Below are 17222 nucleotides of genomic sequence, written 5' to 3' on the forward strand. Positions count from 1 at the left end.
TGGCTCTGTGTTAGGTTGTAGTGCAGTATATTTTCTTTCAGCCTTGCCAGTGGGTTTGTGTTGGGTTTTCAATTGTGGTCCTCTTCAGGTTCTTTAACTTCTTTGAGGGCCGTATATATGGGCTGAATCAGGGCTTCAATTCCACACACGCCAACTTCGAACTGCTTCTCATTGAAGAGGTGGATGTGGCACACACAAGCAAATTGTTGTAGCATTGCAAACTCTCAGGGAGAGCGGCCTTGTTTCATCGGGCCACAGATCCACACTTATTATCAGTTGTAGCATCCTCTCCAGCCCGGGAGCATGCAAAATGAACACACCACACAAGGAGCTCGTAACTGGCATCCTTATTCATCATCGTACCACATTCAACTGAACTTCTCAATATCCCCTAACCATTAATAACCACACCTTGACACCTCCCCAAAGTGATTACGTAATTCTCTAAGCCCCCCCAGAACCACTGTTGTGTACTGGTGCTCATAATCTCAAGACACTACATATCCTTCAGAGATGTTTTAAGGCATGAGTAAAGTGGGCAATTGCCCAGGGCCCCTACCTTATGAGGGGCCCCTGGGAAGTAAACTTCTTCTCAATTTTACTTTTACAGCTTTCTCTATTCAAACGTTTAAATTATGGATCAATCTTGTTTGCCATCATAGGGCTTGAATTAGTAGAAAATTGGTAATAAAATTCAAAGTTGCTCCACACAGGATTCCCAAAAATATTGTTTGCCTGGGACCCACAAAATTATTAAAACACTGGTATCCTTCACGAATACTTTTTCTGGGGTAAATACTTTCTTAACAACTGAGTTGTAACAAACATCACAAATTACCATTCTAGGATGATTTACACTTTTAAACAGGATCAGGAAGAAATCGGACATATAAATCCTGCTCTTCCTCTTATGTCTCATAGATTCTGATGTCATAGTGACTTTAAATAGTACCACAAAATAAGAAGACATATGCATGGGAGACAGCAGGGAAGACTGTGAAAGAAAACAGGCTCGGGTACTAAAATAAAAGTGGTCCCTGTTAATGAATTAGAAAGCTAAAAAGTGACCCACGTTTGAAAATTGGGACACTCTTGAACTTGTAAAGCCATGCTGCATAAGTACTTTGTGAGGTATGGAAGGCTGCATGGATTCGAGCTTGTTGCAGAAAATGTTTGCTTTAATATCAGGCAAATCAACATTAAAAACCCACCCAGCAAACTATAAAACAGGCCCACAAACAGTCGAAAAACCAGCCCACACGCTGACATATTAGACCTGCCTGACTGCCCTATAGCCAAGTCTGAGACTGGGAGACAGTCAGACTTCCTGAAGAAGAAGCGTGGAGCAAATAAATTTCAGATATGTATTTAAAGCTGTTTGTGATTGCCTCATGATTACTGAATGAGTTGCTTAATTAATATTCTAACAAGGTAACTCCACGCTGAGATTCTGTGTAGTTATGTGAAATAGTTTTTTAACTGATTTAGACCTGAGAACCTAATAGTTATCAGTAAACTGGGGGCTGTGTGGAGTGACAGCTTTGAAGTCACTTCAGACTCTTCAGGAGGAATATAGGATGACGGACGTGGAGGTCTTCTGATACCTGTGATTCAGACATGCTTTGTAGGTTGACGTGCCTAAAGGCACACTGGTGGAAGATGCTATCGCCCTAGAAGATAGAATAGTGACCTACTGCAAAAAGCCTACATCTATTTATAAGAAAATAGTTAACAACTTGAAGGACACACTAGAGGTACCTTGGGAAAATGGATGCGAGATTACGGAACTTATCTCATAAGGACTAGAGTGAGGACATGCTGACAGCTAGAGCTGTAGCGATTAGGGCCTGGTTTCGCCTGGTACAATTAAAAATATTTCACAGAATATGTTACACAAGATGATGGCTCATACACCAATTTGGAAACACTTTTTTTGAATCTCTAAATGTGCTAAGGAAATACAAAAATGTTTTTAATAGTTGCAAAAACTCTGATTAAGCGAATCTGATAGTTTGCAACTGTTAAAAAGATGTTTATGTCAGGCCCTACGTGAACAATAACTAGCACCTTGTCCCATTTTATGGTCTTTAAATAGGGTGACCAACCTAGCCCTTCCTCTTTTTTGATGCTTTAACTCAAGGGGTGCTTTTTGTTGGGTGAGATATAACAGTGAAGTTTAGGGGCCTGATTGTAAATGCCCAGGGAAATTATAATCCTGTAAAATACAAACACCTATTTGTGTGGGGATCCTAATTATAGGAGGTGCGATGCTTATCAAACCCAGCAATTAGCGGGTGCAATAAAATACTCACCCTCATTTAAATTTCCGCTGTTCAAAACTGCCAGAATTTAATTCGCGAGAAGCCCAGTAATTACAGGAACATGCGGATTCTGGTGTGGTACATGCATCAAAATCAACTTACTCCCCATTAAAGGAACATCCTCAGGATAGGTGCTATTTATTGCACCCGATAAATTTAGAACCCTGGAGTGTTGGATTCCCCGTAACGGAAAAAGCTCAGACGTGGTACTATGATAAATCTCAAATCCCAGAGTTTTTTTCTTTAAATCATTGTGATACATATTGTCCACCCCACCGAGGGCAACCGTAACCAAGATGAAATTCTTTTACATGGAAGAGGCCGCTGTCCTCACTATGATGGGTTTCTTTTTCAGCATTTTTATTCTTTCTGCATGGGTCTCCTGTTCGTAGTGAAACTGTGCTCGCCAGGTTCCCAGCAAACAACAGGGATGATACCTCAAGACCCAGTGATACATGTAAAGCATGCCCTTTGCTTTAGAGCCTCTTTTTTATCCCACTAAAAATATAATCACTTTCAAGGCTACACCTTGGGCCAGAAATAAATCCATTACTTCTGAAGATGGTATGTGCCTGATTAGCGTCTGCATTCTGCTCTCTGTTAAATTTCCTTCCTGGTTCCTCATGCAGCAAGAGAAGTATGTCTTAAGAAGCATGGGGTCGGGGTCAGATTGGGGTCACACTTAGGCCTGGGCACCCCAAAAAAGGGGCCTACAATCCTGGACTGTGACCTTTTGTGGAGCATTGCTTAAAAAAGAGATGAACAATTGTTGTTGCTTTTGATCTATTTAGGAGTTGTCAAAGCCATCTTCTCGATGTCCACAAATTTAAATAGAAGTGAATTATAAATGAAGGGAAACGCCAATTCTCACCTATGCGCCTTCATTTCATTAACTCTGCTCTTCCCTCTTCTGCTGACCTCTGTTACTCTTTTTTCCTTAGGTTTTCTTTTTTGCGCCATCGAGTCTTCCATAATCACGTTTCTGCCTCTCAAGTTCTTTCAGCCTTTCTCTCCTTTTCATTATGCCCATTCTCCTCTCCCTTATCTCCCTTTCTTTCAACACTTCTTCCCCCTGAGCCATCTTATCTCCTCTTCTTTCTTTTCCTTTCTTCTGTCTTTTGCTCTTTCTTTTTTCATCTTGATCAGCTCTTTTCCACATAATTCCTCTGTTCTTCTTCTTCCACTCTGCCCCTCCCCTCCCCCACCTAGGTAGTATATGTGGCCTAACGGTCATGGTCAGAGCTACCAACTTTGGACCAGAATGATCAGGGTTGAGTCGTGGCTCCAAATCCTATGATTCTGGACACTTCACATAGTCACCCTTTGCCTAAAAATGTGTAATGTTATCTGGTTCTCATGCAAAGGGCTCTAATGCCTTTGGCCATGTCTGTGTTACATAAAAGTAAAAAAAAAAAAATCTTCCCTCTCCCATTTTTCTCCATCCTCTTTTCCACGTTACCATCCTCTCTCCCGTTTACTCGCATCCTATCGCATTCCATTCTCTCTGCTGTGCAGTTCACAACTGTTGTATTCTATCCATCACCCATTGGATGAATGCTCCTAGCTCCTAAACAAAAGCCTTACATGAATGATCTGAGAGGAATCCGCCTCTCCTGTGCCCTACTGGCTGTCTCCCCATGCTTCATAGGCCCAGAACTATACTGAAACAGGGATTTGATTTTTGTTAACCCCGTGTGGCAGTCGTGGTTTAAAAATCAGACTCAACAATGCAAGTAATTCAACCCAGGCCAATGGATAATTCAGGCAAGAGTATTCAGCCAAAGACGACCTAAAGAAGACAAGCCTGCCAGTGGCTGTGCTGTCTTGCAGATTCCTTGGGTCCTGTGTGAAGGAGAGGGGGTGTCTTGATCCTCACAAGGTTTGGATCTCAGGTCTGACCTAACTGATTGGAAAGCAGGGAAACCCTATCTTCAAACAGCATTAGGTAACCATCAAATGAAACCCGCAATGTGGGGAATAACATGTTGAATTGATCTATTCATTTAGAAAATGATTAATGCACTATTTTGTTGTGGGGTTGGTTCAAAATTGTAAAGTGTTACAACACAGAAAGGTAGCAATTCGGAATTACCAACAAAATGTATTTAAGACACAAAGCCAATGACACACACTTGGAGAAATACATAAAATATTCCCTCAAGTTTTATGGACGGCCACTCATTCGTTGTTAATTGATCCCTGGCAGACTGCAGTACATAATGCGTCATTGTGTATTCAGTTCCTTTAAAAATCTATACGTGGTTTTCAATACACAAATTAGAGCAGCTGAAATAAATGGTTGTCTTTGAAAATAACGTTATATAGATATAAAGGGCACCCCAACAAGGTTCAGCTGGCTGGGTAGCACGCACTTTTTATTAGACAGGGAAATCAAAAACTGGATCTGAAGTTGTGTGCTATATAGAATGGTGTGCAGTGTCGTCTAAAACTAGATAGAAAACAAGCGACAAATGATTTGTGTCAACTTATTTACTTGAAGGCAATGTTTAATGTGTGATTATAACATTTTTTCCAAAGTCACAAGCGCGCATTTATTCTGTATTATAACTGTAAAGAAATACGTTGAAAAATGTATATGTTGGTCAACACTGCAAACATTGAAATGACTGCAAGTGCGATTTTAATAAATGCACACCTTGATCTTTGCAGTTTGGGGCCAGATGTAGGTGGCTAAATACCGGTCGGTAACGCCAAAATTCGGTACATTTCAGGGTTACCGACCGGTATTTAGCCATTCCTAATGTAGGTAAGGAATCGGTAAATAAGGAATCGGTAAATACCGATTCCTAATTGCTCTTGCATTTAAGGAATCGGTAATAACGATTCCTTAAATGCAATGTAGGAAGCACATTAAAGAGTGCTTTTGAGCCTTAAGAAATCGGTAATTACCACCAACTTCAAGTTGGTGGTAATTACCGATTTCCTTTAAAAAATCACTTTTTTGTTAAGTGCCATGTGGGACACATTCATGCCCTTAGGGCATGTATGTGCGCCACATGGGCACACATGCACATTTCAGGGGTGCAACAGGGTGTCCTTTTGACACCCTGGCACCCTTGAAAGTGCTCCCGCTATTAGCGATTCGTTAATACCGAATTGCTATTAGTGAATGTCTTCACATTCATTCCTATGGGCCTTGAAGCCCATAGAAATTAATGGGTAGGTATTCCTTATTACCGAATCTCAATTACCGATTCGGTAATAAGGAATATTAAGGATTCAGTATTTTTTACCGAATCTTTACCTACATAGGAAATACCGATTTCTTAATAGCGAATCGGTAAAATTCGCTATTAAGAAATCGGTATTTCAGATTTACCTACATCTGGCCCTTAGTTCCTTGCAAAGTAGATTAGTTTGATGATGTTAATGTCATGCAGCCATTTAAAGAAATATATGAAAGTTATGGGATGGTTCATTATATTTTTGTATAGCTCGTGTTCTAATGTATTTTGATGCAAAAAGAACTGATGGACGGAATGCTGAACAATGTCAAACACACACCCCCAGTCAGAGATCTGGCACTAAATCCATCGTTTTTTTGCTCACCACGCCATTCCAGTTTGGAACCAGACATTATTATATTTGGAATTGGCGGAAGTACGACACGGGTGCGATGAGGCTAGACGAGCAAGTGAGTTTGCAAGGAGTGTCTAGGGAAGGTCGCCGCGGCTCTGGTATCGGCCTGCTTTGCCCCCATCCCACTCCCTCAGCTGATACTAATGGATGATAGGCCTATTATAGTCGGGCCAGAGCAGAGCAGGGAGCCGTGCTGGTTCTAAGTGCGGACCGTGAGGAGGAAGCCAGAGATGCGGAGTGAAGTCGTCAACAGTGGTGTTGGTGGTGGTAAGGCTAGTGCCGCAGCTCCATCCGTTAGGCCGGTGCCGCTTGTGCCATGTGAGGTCCGCTCCTGCAGCCTGTTTCATTGCCACTAATTGCCTGCAAACTCCCTGATGCTCGTTGCCTGACTCTCTGCCCTCTGATGCTTGTTCCCTCACGCTCTGCCCCATAATTTTATTTCAACAAATGATCACAATCTATACTGCAATAATTGTATTTTTAAGCTGGGGTTGGGGCCTGAGTGGCTCATTCTTTCCTTTTACGCTTACTACGCCTCCAGGCTGAAGTGAGCCTCATTTATCTGAACTAGGCAGTGGCCGTGCTGGGTGCCCGGGTGCTTGGGGCAGCTCCTAAGCAACGGGCTTGTGAAATAAGCACCGGGCTAGTCAAAAAAGCATTGTGCTTGGAGTAGGAATTTTCTACATACCTGCAAGTGCAAGTTCCCTAACTATCCAGTTTTTGTAGCAAAATAAACCGTGGTAACTACCAACTTCAACACCCATTAATAAATTGCCATGCGCTCTGGGAAGTCAAGGGGGGCTCCAATAATTGCACAGTGCAGGCAGAAACCCTCTAATGAGTCAACACTTAATAAAGTTGCAATTGCACTAACAGTAGCCACAACGGTTTCAGTAGAACAAGACGGGGGCTCCTTCTTACTCCCCAGAGGCGACGGTCTTTAGCTAAAAATTATTGGGGGAAATGCTGATGAAGTTTGGTTTCTTGAAGCAACCAGCTGACACTCTGCTCTCTTTTAATAAAGACTCAAATGGTCTATAAACACCACTACAGCCGCATTCGCCTGGAGCCCGCGCATCAGCACCTAAAGTATCTCTGGGATGCCATGGGGTAGATACCCCTTTGGAATTAAAAAAAAATGTCTGCCTTTCAGTGGGAGGACTGAGTTAAAAAGAGCATTAAAGTTTGAGTGAAAAGGCGATCTCAGGCGTTAGATCCTTTAAAAAGTAATAGCGGGTCTAAGCGCATGCAACCCGAGTCGGCTAAAGTCTTTGAGGCAGAAGTCCACAGTTTCAAAGGGCCAGAGCCTGCCATTTGTATTATGGAGCCTAATGAAGCATTGATTTAAAAAAACAAGGTAGCAGTTGAGGTGCACCATCACTTCTCCTATACCTGTAACAACAATAAGGCTACCCCCACAGGAGTGGCTAGTAATGATACTGTTTTGGAAATAGTACAGCAAACAGCCATGGGTGCAGTATTTACAGCTCGGCCTAAAAATAGAACACTCTTAGAGGAGCAGTTGGAGGAGGTCTTTCCAGCAGCTTAGGTGGAGCCAGTGGTATTACAGGAGGAAAGAATGCCTTCGGTAGGCTCCCCATTATCTGTGAGCCCGGATATCTCACTCCAAGCTGATACCTTGTACAGCAAATCAACCCGGCTGGAAGGAGGAGATAGTAACACATGGGACGTTTTGCTTTGTTCATTTCAAGCTGGAGTTAATGCTCTAACATATCAGTCAAGTAAGTTAGATTGACAGGTGGACCTTCTTAACTCAATGGCTCTTTATATCACCACAATAGACTCAAAACTCGGCACAGAGGGCCTAAGCTGAAGCTCAAATCGTCTTGTCCTGTGATTGTAGCCCAGTACTAGACAAACTGGCATGTCTTCCAGGCATATTGGAATCAGTATTAACAGCCATTAAACAGCAACTGAAAACAGACTCTGGTTCAGCTGTAATACCAATGGTAATACATCTTGCCAAAAGTATCTCTGAACATCAGCAGCAGGACATACCCTCTAGTAATATGAGGAAACAAAGGTCATCCAGCTGACAGACCCTGGGAGACAGACAATTAATTAAAGCCAAGTCTAATAGAAAATTGTCTGGCAAAGAATTTACTGGGGTTATTGTAGATTTGCGTGATATGGACTTGAAAATGCAGGGTAATTCAGCCTAAGGCCTTCCACCAGTAAGCACTTTATTGAATCTGGCGGTGGTGAGAGGAATCAGCACCAATTACTTTCAAATAAAAATCTGGAGCCCAGTGAGCCTGAAATAAACATCTCTCTGAGTCTACCTGTCGAACATGTTCAGTCTACAAAACGACAGCATAAGAGGCTTAGGAATGCCCATAACAAAACGTCTAATCCTGGCTCAGGTAAAGCACAGTCTGGACAGACTGGTCAAGTTTATTCCATTTTTAAAATGACAGATATGACAAAAGAGCCAGTTGATAATATGGGAGATGAAGAGGCCCATAAAGGGGAAGCAAACATTGATGAAGATATGATTAAAGTACCTATTAATGAAGATATGAAGGAACACTCAAGCATCCCAAGTACAGTCAAGTTCCAACCGCCCTTAAACTTTCAGACGGATACCCCTCTCCCTCAGGGGGAGATGGGTCTTATTGCCCTGAGGGCACAACAAGAGAAGCCCAGAGCCACTCCACCCCATAATCAAATGGCCTGGAGGTCAACATAAATGGTCAAAGCACAGTGGTTCAGAAAGTACGTCAATCACAATCCGAACGAATAGACTGGTCTTGGCTTCCGGGTGCTCTCCTACTTGCTTCATATTAGAACTTGAAGAAGTGACAGAACAAATATTTGGCTGCTAGCTAATTAAATGAGTCTTTATCATTTTGTGTCTGAACATAGAGATTCTCTCGGGTAAAATTGAGCATGAGGACTTTTAAAATTTCATTAAAACATTTCACCTGATGATCTTGCAAGAAACGTGGGCCCAAGACATTATAGATCTTCCAGAATATTTGTGTTTTAGCAAACCGACGATTAAAATGAAAATAAACAGGCGTCCTGCCGGAGTTCTTGCCTTGTATGGAGTGACTGACCGTAATGCCAGAATAGAGGAGATCAACACTGACCACCCCAATCTGCAGGCAGTAAAGGTTTGGAATTATACTTTACCAAGTGCACTTTCCTTGTTGATTATTAATGTTTATATTCACCCATTGTTTAGAAAAAAGGAGGAAATCATCTAAATTGTATTGGATCTTATAACCATTCCATCTACAATAAATTTGGCACCCTATATTTTAATGACTTTTGATTTTAAAATGAATAGGGGTGGGTGGAATTTGCGTAGTCACGCTATACAAAGCTCCGCGAAACGGTAAAAAATCTCCGCAAGCACGCAGAAATTCCACGAACACGTGGAATTGCTTGTTCGCGATGCTTTTTTCCTGTTCGCGAAGGCTCTTTGCGTGCTCGGGGGGAAATATCTCATGAACACGCATTTTGAGAACGCGAACAAGCAAAAAATTCTGCGAAGTGCAGAATTTTGGGCAATTCCGCGGTCTCAGCAGGACGCAAAATTACCCAAACTACGCAAATTCCGTGAGCGGAACGGAATTTACCGCCCAGGCCTAAAAATGAACCTGCTCCAGGCGGTGTCCAGGGATCAAATAGTGGAAACAATAGATCAGATTTGGCGCATTCCAATGTTTCAACCCTATAAAAAAGAAAAGACATACAACATACATGGGAGGCTATTCATATGTAATATGGAGCATTTGGGCCTTAGAGTCTTGAACAGCCAGTCTGGTCCCCGATTGTCAGCCGACTGATACCTCAGGATCGGTTACATCGCACAAATGGGTCCACCTCTTGATCATCTCAATTCTGCTTGCTGTTAAAGCACACAATATTGAGATGATCAAACAAGGGAAGGGAAGGATGGGAACAGCAGAGAAGAAGACCTAAAAAGAAATACCACCATTAAGATACCGATTTCATCTGAAACACGTATATGCACCATTCCTCCCCATGCAAATACCTGTAACAAAAACGAGATATCATGCGTGGCGGCTTTGGGTATATTGGACATGAACATCTGCCCCAAAAATATACAGCTTATAGTTGCACTGTGAAAGAGGAGGATCAAACAAGAAAGCAAGAGTTCACATCATTTCTCACTTTCAATTCCCCTCCCCTTCTGTTTCATTTACCAAGATTACATATTATCCGAAATGATACCCACCACGAGAACCACTTGCCAGGCCTCACAGAGGAAGAGAATGAAAACCTCTCTCTATGATGCACCCCATGTTAAATGGCAACATTAAAATAAACAAATTATTTCTCCTTGTTGTGGAAAGCTCTATCTATAATCCTCCTAGTAGAGCGCATAACCATATTTAGAACGAACATACTTTTGTATCAATAAAGCTATTTCACTCCTCAAAGCAGACATAGATATACATAACTACGCTATCTTTCTTCTTTGCAAAGCTTTCAAAACATTTTTAAAAACTGGTACACTGGGTCAACACTCAATCCACGATTGAATTTTCCAATAGTAATGCTTAGAGCCCACTGTTCTCACAACTCAGCGTACAGCCCCCGAATACATGTGACAGACAATAGATACGAAATAAATCCTATGTGTGTTCTTCCGGAGTAGAACCTCCGGCCAATTCAAATGTCAAAAGGGCAAATCTGTTAATTGCACAGAATCTGAAAGATGCTGTGGCACCCTTACCACACTGCATGCAGCTCATGGAACATCCCTGCTTAGTCTTACGCTGAATCAAGGAATAATCTTCATCACGCTTCTGGCATACGCACTTTCTATAGTTCTGCCCATTCCAATTACCAATAGGGTCTTTATAGACCCGTATGAGGTACTCGCACAGCCTCATGGGATATGTAGTGCCTAACAGTCGTATATGAGATTGCTTGCTTTCTGAGTATTTAATTAACATAACAAACCTCCTGACCACCACTCCCATAGCTTACGTTATGCTGTGACATACTTATGTTTGACAAGATCTGCCTGACCTTGTATTCTTGATGGGTTCATGGCACCGTTCAAAGCAGAGATAGCCCTGGATGTAACACCGATATTCCACGCATGCAACCCATCACTTAGCAAACTCCTAATCAGTTACGGATTACATTCTAGTGTCTCTCTCTTTATTTCACAGGGTGTCTGATTATGAGTTGGGAAACAGGCTGGAAAGTGATCATCAACCGCGAATGATTCGATTAAATTTAAACGTCTCCTTGGATTAACAAACTTTACCGGCTAGTGGTTATTCCTTAACAACCAACTCTACGAAGCTGTGGTAGTCTGTAGATTTCATTGACAAAGTAGACCATCAAGCCAGACTACAATGGGAAAAAACATGCAAATTAATCACAAACCCCCTGGAACAGTGTGTTCAATTTCCTAAGTTTTTACTGGAGAATCAAACTAGTTTCCATAAGGTGAGAACCACTATAGCCTCGGTATGGCTCAGGCCGGAAAATCATCATCCCAACTTATAATGGCTGAATCATGCATTGGGGTGCAGGGAAATAATTCAAATTCGAGCACACAGAGTCAGATCCTTCCTAAATTAAGATCGCTATATAAAAAATCTGTATGGGCTTCAGCAAAATCAGAAGCAGACTGATATTAGTGTAAAATCCTCATTGCCTCCAAGTGATACGACACCAGAGAATTTTGGAGGTTGGTTATACATTCAGACAGCTCATGGGCGTTTTGTTCTGCCTTGACTATCTCAGAAGCCTCCTGGTCAAATTACCTAGAGGAAATGTATGGGGATGTGGACAGAGGAAAAGGCCCCCCAAAAGCTGGTATTCTAAAGTTGGAGGGGGAAGTCTCACTCAAAGCGATCTCATTGAGCGTAGTGAAAAAAATTATCTGTAAGAGTCGTCGAGATGGGGCCCGGGCCCTAATGGACTTCCACAGTCGCTTTATAAGTAGAAGCCACAATTCTGGGCACAAAAGCTGGTCACTTATTTATTTAAACCACGCAATCTGTAAAAACATGCATCCTTCAACATAAATCAAGAATAAGATGCAAAGTCCAGGGCGCTCCTCTGGTCCAGCACTATCAACAGGAGGACCATAATGAGAATGAGATACAATGGTCTGTGTTGCTAATGGTAACCAATACAACCGGACTGAATTTAAAGACCAAGCTAGACAGATTAGAAGCATGTGTGATTGAGAAATATTGGAGGGAAACACAGGGGTTGAATGAACATGATGAAATGTGGGCATTTGTGTTGTCATCGTTGGAGAAGGAGGTACCAGTATTCACATCTCAATGGAGGCTGATATATTTATTTCTCCCACCTATGACGATACTTTGGCGCTTACAAGGATAAAATAAGTGGAATCAAGTAGGGTTGTGAAATTGCTGTGCATTGGTACAGATTTCATGTACTAGTTATCTATGCTTAAGGGAGATTCTTGAGTATTATACCCAGTGGGGCTGTATGTTGTAAATAGTAAATAATCATGTCTGCGTACTTTAAGAACTTCTAACCAATTATGGTCAAGGGCCATCACTTTCGTAGTTTTATTTTTAAACCGTCGACTTGATAATACCTTCATTTGTTCCATTTTGTATGAATTACCCTGTTTATTTGGCCTGTCCTTCTGGTGAGTGTAGGTCCTGGGGAGCTTTTGGGCACTAGGTATGGGCTATTTAGCTAGGAATATGGACATGTATTCCCATGATGGCCGTGTTACACATGGAATCTAGTACCTATGGTGGGACAATAAGGTTTTGGAGCTTTGTAGTGTTGATACGCTTTATAGCGATGACCCCTGAATATGTTTATCTCTACGATGTTTGCTGATACCTCCCTGGAGGGGGGGCGTGGGACGTCGAATACAGTACGTTGGTTATAGGTATTCCATGGACGTGCGTCTGGATATATGGAAGGAGAGAGCAGCCGCCCGAGACAGCCGCGAGGTAGATTCTGCCCGCGGGAGATTGGGAGAAAATAGATGCCAGCAGGAGGTTACGTACTAAGATCAATAAGATGAGAATAGACTTGCGTGGAGGATGTCGACGTTCGTGCAAGTCTACAGTGGCTATGTAAGAGTGACGGTGACCCTATAATGGGTCCCGGGGACACAATCGATAGCATGTAGTCATGGTTGGTTTTGGTTCTTTATTTCTCTGTCCACAGAATGGAAAGTGCTTTATTCTAAGTAGACACAGGCTACGACTTGAATATCCTCGGAGGTGTATACACCATAGGAGTGTATTGGTGATATTCAGCCGGGGACAGATTCAAGGTACTTTGAAAAGCCACTATAGTATGGCACAGGGTGTGTATTTGTACCCAACATAGGGCAGGTTGTTGATTGGAGGCATGATTTTATCCCTCTAGGTCCAGACGAGTTGAGGAGTCTATAACCAGATACTTAAGGCTGTGACTAACTCCGTTGCAAGTAGGTTGCTCTGTATCTTTGGTACTTTGGGGATTTGGCCTATAGTGCATGAGGATATGCATCTGCGTGTTTCGAGCACTGGTGACATGAAGCATGGCTGATGTATAGAACAAGATCTTTATTGTTCCATGAACTCACAGCATGAGGAAGCATGTTTTGCACATTGGATGTATTATCCTTTTGACGGTTTATTTATTCATTTAATATTTCTTTGTGGTGGTCACTCTTTAACTTGGGTTTCCTTCACTGTACTTGCTTGGGATCATGCATGTCAAATACATGGCATTAATTGTGATATAGGCAGAGTTGACAGGATTTTAATGTGTGTATAATTGTTTTGTAGGTGGGTTATGTTTGTGTTGGATTACCCATGTCCTGATGAAGCCCAACTCAGTGGGCTGAAATGTGTCGACCAGAAGAAGAGGAGGAGTCCATTGAATTGAAATGTGTATTTAGGAATTACATAACACGCACTATATAAGTGACTGAATAGAGGGGGAGTCTTCCTCTGTTTTTGTGGTGTGTGAAAAGGATTATCTCTCCTCGGATTGCTTATATATATGTATCTCACTGCATCCGGGTTCTAATGGATGGGTACGAAAAGGTTTAGGAATTCTTGGTTAGACCACTTGTTTTTGTATGTATCATGTTTTTTATGTGTCAAAATGTATATAAAAAGAAATAATTTGCAGATATCTATAGTAAAAAATAGGTTAAAGATATGTGAAAGAATTGAGGATAACTTCATGAGTAAGTAAATTGTCTACAAGTTAGAATTGGGGACTAGGCTTCCACGCAGGGGATCAACATTTTTGTTCCTGTTGCTGAAATAACTTGTGTGTATTTATCCCCGAACATTATTTCTTTTTGTGTCGGTCTTCTCTGACGTATGGCATTGAGATATTGAGAGGAAAAGGTGCGGCTGGCTGGGTAGCACACACTATTAATTAGACAAGGGTATCATGGAAGTCGAAAATTGTCTGTGAAATTGAGTGATATATTAAATACTATGCAGTTTCTTCTAAAACTAGATAGAAAACAAGTAACAAATTATTAGTGTCAGTTTATTTTCTTGAAGGCAATGTTTCATATATGATGATGACATGTTTTCCAAAGTCACAAGCGCACATTCATTGTGTATATAAGTGTAAAGAAATATAATGAAAAGATGTACATGTGGGTCAACACTGCGAAGACTGAAATGACTGCAAGTGCGATTTTAATAAATGCACACCTCAATCTTTGCAGTTTAGTTCCTTGCAAAGTAGATTGGTTTGATCATGTTGATGTCATGTAGCCATTTAAAGAAATATAAGAAAGTTCTGGTATGGTTTCACTATATTTTTTCATAGCTCATGTTCTAATGTATTTTGATGCAAAATGACCAACTGATGTACAAAATTCTGAACAATGGTAAACACACACCCCAGTTAAAGATCTGGGCATAAATCCATAATTTTTTTCTCACCTCGCCATTCCAGTTTGGACCCAGCAATATGCAAATCAGTCTTGACTTTGTTCCCCATTGGAACAGTCCAGCCTGAACTGCCAGGCAACCTCAATCGAGTGCTGTTTTTGCATTTGTTACCCCGAGTAGGACGGGTATGCCCAGATGTGGGTCCTGAGCTTGCATATGCCACTGGAGTCAAGCTATCCTGCCTGATGAGGGTTGATACCCCAAAACCGGTCCTAGGATGCTCGTTTCCGGTCAGGGGAGGAACTGGTCTGGCATTTCAGGCTGGACTGTTCCCATAGGGAGCAGGGTCAAGACTGATTTGCATAAGGCTGGGTCCAAACTGGAATGGCATGGTGAGCAGAAAAATGATTAATTTAGGCTCAGATTACTGACTGGGGGTGAATGTTTGACTTTGCTCAGCATTCCGTCCATCAATTTTTCTTTTTGATAATGTATTTTGAGGTAGGAGAATTGCTGATGTATATTTTGATTTTGAATTCAGAAATGTATATTTTGAGGAACTGGATGAATTTCTGACTTAAAGCTTTATTGAGTTGGGTATTTTTACTCTTTGCTAAAGCAAAGTCAAACTGCCTCCTGCATAAGATTGGGGACTGTGGTCTAACAAAATGCTCTTGTTATTTAACGTGTGAATGAACCAGTAGATGGTAAGGCAAAACAATAATGGCTTTCCCTATATATGGCATACCAAGCTGAGAAAAGAATGTCCATATCCTGTTTTAAGTACAAGCCTCGTTATTCCCAGATTAAAGAAACTAAAAGGATAATCGATTTCCAAATATTCCTGAAAAGGATGAACTTCACCAACTTGAACAAGCATTTGCAATGCAATAGGTCTCGCATTACTGAATGTTTGAGCTATTGGTGTTGCATTATTATTAGCAATGCCAATAGCTCAAACTTTAATAATGAGAGACCTATTGCACTGCAAATGCTTGTTTATTATGGGTATCCCCCATTAGGAATATGTCCACATTTTCTTCCCAGTCCTTTTTTCTGTTATGTGTATTTTTGAAGCGCACTCTCACCTACGAGGGCTATCCTGGCACTAGATGATAAGATGTATTTTTTCTTGCTTGTTGATTCACACAGAGCATTATTGTATGGTGCTACAATTGAATGTGATCTTGTTAATGTATATGAATTGTTTCATTCTGACCATATGATTATTTCAAACTTTGCAGGTAGGCATTGTTCTACTGTGTCTGTGTCTAGGGGTCTAAATTATTTTGTTATGGATTATTCTGTACAGGTGAGCTACTATAAAAGAAAGAGGGAGCACACTACCTGGCATACCAGCACTCAATCCACCCATATGGATTATGGTAAATGCAGTGCATAACAGTCATTTTAGTTGAAAGTCTTTAATATTCACCATTGTTGGTGCAGTCATTGCAGTTTATTTCTAGACATGTGTTTCAGTATTGCTGAACTTCTTCAGAAGAGAATAACAAGGGACCTTTGTGGGTGCTGGCAATGTTGCTCACATTTTTCTCAAGCTTAGTACCATGGATACACAGCACTGGTTTCAGCACATCTTGCCAGATTTATAGGCTATGAGACAGCATTATATCTTCCTTACTATTCTCCTACACTTATAGAAGAAGCTGCTTCTTAGGTACAGCCCATTAAAAATCGAAAAGAAACCTCCACTAAAGCAGAACCTTGCAGTGCAGAGGTTAAAAGTGGACCAGCGGTGCTTCACTTGCGCTTGTATTTTCTTGCCTCAAGTTTCCATACTCCTCTTCCATCGAAGCAAAATCTAACATGGCTGTCACGACACAAGGATCCCACCTGGAAAGGTCTGGTCATGCTGCTTAAGTCTATTACATGACTGCAGTTTCTGAAGCACCTCAAGGCACATCCTGGTGTTCGGCCACAGTGACCCCTGAATCCACAGTCTGGTGTTAGATGGTGTGGGCCATTGTGACTAGGCCTGTGTTAGACTATGCTTACTTCTCAGGATGAGACTGGTAATATTTCAAATAGTACATATCTTCGTCTATAGGCCTGATGTATCTTATGGCTGCAGTAGCACCGCATTTTCAGAAAAGAAATGCCCTCAGATTCACTACAGACCTTCAGAGCTCCCAAGGGCCCATCTGGAATTAATGCTCACAAGTAAATTGTGTGAAGAGGTTTTTCACTTTCTGATTTCTTCCGCTGAATTCCCAGCAACCCTATGAACACAAATCGTGGAGCTATCTACCCACCAGTGGAACTGTCTAAGCATTCCAGCTAAAAAATTAATTGCACACAAAAAATAATTGCACTAAATGAACAAGTTATTTACAGTTGGAAATGTTCTTTCTGGTTCATGCTCCATCTAACTGTAGATCCCTCAACTACTGAAGTTAGCGCAGGTGCCAGATGGAATCCA

General features: G+C 41.5%; 1 long non-coding RNA gene across 1 annotated transcript in view; it reads right to left on the reverse strand.

Moving 5' to 3' along the window:
• LOC146798855 (uncharacterized) overlaps positions 1 to 17222 on the reverse strand; it is an 81575-nt gene that overhangs the window by 52725 nt on the left and 11628 nt on the right. The gene's annotated exons all lie outside the window — the stretch shown is intronic.

Source organism: Triturus cristatus, chromosome 9 (assembly GCF_964204655.1).
Source record: "Triturus cristatus chromosome 9, aTriCri1.1, whole genome shotgun sequence".
In the NCBI taxonomy this organism is placed as follows: domain Eukaryota; kingdom Metazoa; phylum Chordata; class Amphibia; order Caudata; family Salamandridae; genus Triturus; species Triturus cristatus.